At 38.3% G+C, this 5,515-nt stretch overlaps 1 long non-coding RNA gene across 1 annotated transcript; it reads left to right on the forward strand.

Annotated features, from left to right (window-relative positions):
• The first annotated feature begins 3,003 nt into the window (after positions 1-3,003).
• On the forward strand, positions 3,004-3,366 carry LOC110679070. Its single transcript, XR_002502187.1, has 2 exons — positions 3,004-3,188; positions 3,257-3,366. It is a non-coding gene; the product is annotated as an uncharacterized LOC110679070 (long non-coding RNA).
• Positions 3,367-5,515: the final 2,149 nt, after the last annotated feature.

Raw genomic sequence — 5,515 nt, forward strand, 5'->3', positions numbered from 1 at the left:
ATCAAATGAAACTAGAGGCGCACGAATTCAGAGGAATTTAATGCCTCTCTAAACAAAAATGAAGACAATGCCCTACGATTATAAAAGAGGTGTTAAAATACTATTGTGCTAAAATAAGGATCAAATTCAAAATTTCTTGATTTTTTTTTAATTTTCGGCAAACACCAATGGAAAATGAGCGAGCCACCCTAATAAAATATCACGAATCTAATGAAGGAAATGTCCTACGATGATGAAAGAGGTGATAAAATACTATTGTTTTTAATATCCCATTCAAATTATGATTTTTCGATAGAAAGGCCCACCCTAATGGACAATAAGTGAACCACCCTAATAAAACACCACATGTTAAATGTAGAAAATGGCTTACGATAATGTGAGAGATGTTCCAATACTATTGTCTTCAATATTCAATTAAAATTCTATTTCTTATTTTTTTATTTTTTTAACAAAAAGGACCACCCTAATGGAAAGTAAATGAACCACCCTAATGAAATATCACATAAAATATGCTTTCAGTGGCCAACAATGATATAGGGTATGTTTCAATACTATTGCCTTGAATTTATCAGCAATTGAATTGAAATCGTTCATTTCAAATTCAATTCACTCCCCCAACTCAAAAATTTACTAAGTCCCAAAAGGTCGATTTTTTCAAAAAAAAAAATTTCCAAATAACACCAGATCTCGACGTTTCATGTATTTCTAAGACATCTGGCATCAAAAAAAAAATTTGGAGATTTTTCATGGGTCAAAAAAGCCAAACTTTGACCGCTTTGGGGGTCACTTAATGAAGTCCGATTGAGCTCAAATTTTGCATGGGGACTTTTTTCGAGGAGACAAAACTTTTGAGCACTACCTTTTTTTGAAATTCGAAAAATCGATTTTCATTGGCACCCTACTGTACATGCGCGATGCATGGTGATTCGATTGTTCATTAAACTCTGTCAGCAACCTCCCGATAAATATATGACCTGGAGACGCAAAGACCCGTTAGTGACAATTGAGTAATAACATTGTGATGCAAAACGACTAGCCACTGTCACAAGAACGGGTCATTTGACAACCATCCTTCCCGGAAGATCCACCACCACGAGGGGTAAATTTACCACCCGCAAGGATAGTTTTGCAAACCCAGACGCTCTCTAGGGTGCCGTTGGAAACTGTGGCGGTAATAAAAAACGGTGTCTGTGAGTGTCGTGCGTGAGTTCTTCGCGTTAGTGCCACGACCACCGAACAATTTACGACAGCCCTGCGCAGTTGCAGATGGATGGACTGCCTGTGTAAGGGGTGGCCATCACCGAGAGCCAGGTCTCCACATAACAATTCCGTATTGCTGACCGTCATACATCCTTCATTGCGCAAACTCACGGAGGTCGTTCTTTGAAGTGCGCCCGGGAACCAGCAGGGTATTCTTTATTTAAATTATCTCCCCCGAGAGAGAGTGCGCTGCGCAGAGTACCGTAAGGTAGGGTAAAATTGATAAGCAAGTTGACGGTGCTCGGAAGTACTTTAATAAGAATCAATTTTTTATTGAAATATTTTCAATGCATGAATAATGACTTCAGTCGAGTCACGACACGACAGTGAAGACAGTCTTACAGTTGAGGACGAAATACATTCATTAGTTCAAGGCTTTGGAAATATATGCACTATTCCAATCGTAATATAAATACCATGCCCACACAGTTACGGATCACCCACAGTGACGGATCACTTTGGCGTTCAACATCGGATAATTCGTTCAAAACATAAACGTTGACGTAAAACATATTTTTCCCATGTTATACTATTTGTCTTCTACCATTTGTAATGTTAGGTACGACATTCAACCGCTAAATAACGGTGTATTTGACAAATGTTTAGTTGGTACCACACAGCTATCATTATATGGTCGTTTTCTGTAAGAAGTGCCGTCAGCATTCATAAGCTCTTTGATTGTTGATTCTAAATACCGAATATGAACGCTTCTAACTAGTGATCCATAATATGGACAAGGAAATAATTGTTTACCACGGTTATGGATCACTTCCAAAGAATGTTGATTTCTGCCATTTTAAGCATTGGATTCGACATTTTCAGACAATAGCACTAAGGATAAAACTAATAGAACATCAAGGTTTGTAAATTTCATTTTTTTAGCTAACAAAAATGGGTGGAAAACTTGGTGTGGAGCGAAAACAGTTCATGTTTCAGTTACTACAATGCAGTATCACAAAAAAGTGCATTTTACCCTTGTTTCCATCTCTAACACTGTGCAGTAATATGTGACACATTGTTAACTTTCGCCAAATCATGCAATACAGATGCATTGAGTTGAAAATCTCTTGATTTTGTGCACTGATCCGTAATATGTCACAATTTGATCCATAATATGAAAATTGATCCTTAATATGGTTTTCAGAAACCGATACAATTTTTAATTTTTATGCAATCCTTTGTGAATATTACACTCAAAACAGTTTACTAACCAAAGTTCCAATTTGAAACGATGCAATTCGAGCTTTCAAATTACAATTTTACGTTTTCCATGTCATTTTATTGATTTTTGTAGGTTGGACTCCACACTATTTGATCCGAAACTGTGGGGCCATGGTAAGATGCTTTATAAACTTCAGTTTAATAATATCAGGTCTTTCATCAGACCCATGGTCACTATTTTAATGCAAGTCTTCGAGAAGTCTTTAAGGAAAGATCTCTAGAGTCTCTTTTTTTTAACCAAAACTGTCTCCAGCTCAGACAATCAGAAGTCACATAAGAATTAATGCAAAATCTTGTACAAATAAAATCACACCCGCCAAAACGGTGACAGAAATCGTTGAAGTGCTATTTTCTGAGTTCATCAGTGTATTTTGTTCCGTCCCTTATACTAGTACAAAGTTAGTCGGATAGATCCGTAGCAGCTGTCAAATGAACTTTGTTATCACAATTTAAGTCGCACAAGAGTTCAGATTTGGATCAGAATTTAGTAATAAAATCTACACACTCGCATTGCAGGAGGGGGAAAGCAGTGCGGACAAGGGAAGGCAAAAGGAAAAAAGCTCGGAAGAAAATTTCGCCGCCATCTTGACGTGTGAAGTTCGGTGTCGTCGTCGTCGTCTCGTTCCGTGCGTTTCTTGACTGCAGAAAAAAAAAATCCGGATTTTTTGTCGGTCGGCCGTTTTGGGTTCGGTTCCGGTTCCGTCGCGGTTTGTGTTCTGGGTCTGTGTTCCAGCTGCAGTAGAGTGGATTGAACCCAGAGGTTTTTCTCCCCCAGGATTGCGGCACACCAGCATTACTGTCCGGGTCCCGGTTTTCTGTTCGGCTTGCTCTCCTCATTATCTGGTTCCCTGGTGAATGAATCAGACGTCGACGGCCTGCAGAAAAGTACGTGTTCTCCGCCGGAAAAAGAAAAGCTGTGTAAGTGTCGCAGATTGTTGACCGTGACGGGAATCTCCTTCCTGGAGGAACCACCCGGAAGGTTTTTTTTTTCTGTTCTTTTTCGTGGTGACAGGTGCCGAATGAGAGAGAAAGGGAGAGCAAATTTTGTACCTAGGAGCTAGAAGTGCGTGTTACTCTGACTGGTGGCGGAGGAGGATCTCCAATTTTCTAATCGTAAAAATGTGAAAGAACTGGCTTTTTTAGGAAGTATCCAGAATAAAGGGGATTAGCGTATTGAAATGGATTGATTTTTAGCAATGTTCGTGGTAAGCTGACATGCATGATTCATTGAATCCGGGTCGAAGAACAGTGACGTTGAAAATTGGTGTTTTTCGTTTACCAAGATGGGTGGCGAAGGATTAGTGGTATAAAAAGACAGTTCTAGAGGGATGATGGTCCCTAAGCATAGAGTATCCTCAAAGTTCGTAGGAGGCATTTTCCGTTCGAACATAGGTTTGTAAACTTGGTCAACATTCTTATCAAAATCAGAGCAATATGACGAATATTAGGGGCCTTTCTTAGCCTAGTGGTACAGTCAGCGATCACATAGCATGGCCATGCTGAAGGTGTCTGGGTTCGATTCCCGGTCAGCTCAGGATCTTTTCGTAATGGAATCCTCTTTGATTTTCTTGCACGGAGAAAAATAATTAGTGGATATAATTAATTATTACAGTCAACTCTCCCTTTCTTGATATTCGGTATCTCGATATCGAGTTAGAGAACCATAGTAAACGTTGGTTTTCATGGCTACCTCGATATGGTCCCTTGTAACGCATTTGCACTGGGTTTGTATTTTGTAATTCGATAATCCCTTCCCATATCGAGTTGACTGTAGTTGATTTAACACCTCAGTCGTCGCGCTGTTGTATTTGGTACAACAATGGTGAAAAAAATTCGCTTATCATACACAGCTTCAGCGTAGTGGTTCTGACGGTGACGAACCGCGCGACGACTGAAGGGTTAAAAAAAAAGTTTTTAGTTTTGTCCAAAAATCATTTTTGAATTATTCCGGAAATGCTCCTGGAATTCTTGTTGCAATTTCTTTATGATACTACAGAAAATCTTTTAAGAATCCCTGTCATATTTTCCGAAAACCCCTTCTGGGATTCTTCCGAAAATCTCTTAAGAAATCCTCTTAGTTGTTTCTTTTTTTTTCGAAAATCCGTCTGAAACTATTAAAGTTGTCTCTTTGATCGCTTTGCGATCCTTTCGAAAAGCTCTCTTCTAGATTATCTCGGAAATTTCTCTTGGATTTTTATGGAAAATCTTCCGTTTTATTTTTCCGTAAATTTTCCTTGGAATTCTGCCGAAAATGTTGAAAGAGTTCCTTAGAGCATTACTGGAAGCACGGCTAATGCAAGAATCTTTCCTTTGTTAATGAGATTTTTAGTTCTAGGGAAAGATTCAAATATGACGTCCATCGTAATTCAGCATTTCTAGACCCCCTCGCCCTCTGTCACGCTTTTTGCAAAGCCTAATACATGCACTGTCAGTTTCAATATTCTCAGGAACTCCAAATGCTATTCTTAGAAAAATTCAAGGCTGAAAAAATTAAGGGGTCCAAACGCAAAGGGACGTTCTGTAATTATTTCGTGAATGTCCTTTGGACTTTTTAAGTTATCCCTCGAAGACTCTCAGGATTGTTCCGATTCTTCTGGGATTCTCCCTGAAATCCGTCTGAAATTATATCAAAATATCTATCACTGTCAGATTATTCCGTTCAAATTCTTGGGAAATCCCTATGGAATACTTCCGAAAATCATGTTGAAATTCTTCCAGACATCTCTTGGGGATTTATTTGACAATCTTTTTTTTATGGAAATAAAAAAAATAAATGGAGATTTTTGTTGAGAATTTCCTGGTCCTTTTCTAGAAATCCTTCTTAAATTCTAACGGAAACGCTGTTTAAGTTTTTTCCAGAAATCTTTCTGGGAAAATTTCGAATATCCGTTTGGAATCCTGATATTTTGATACAATCTCCCTGTGATTCTTCGGGAAATATTTTTTTATTTATTTAAAATTTCCATTTTATTTGTTAATCTTCTGAAAATCACTCTTGAATTTAAATGGAAATCACTTAAGAAAACTTCCGGAC

Source organism: Aedes aegypti, chromosome 3, assembly GCF_002204515.2.
Source record: "Aedes aegypti strain LVP_AGWG chromosome 3, AaegL5.0 Primary Assembly, whole genome shotgun sequence".
Lineage (NCBI taxonomy): Eukaryota > Metazoa > Arthropoda > Insecta > Diptera > Culicidae > Aedes > Aedes aegypti.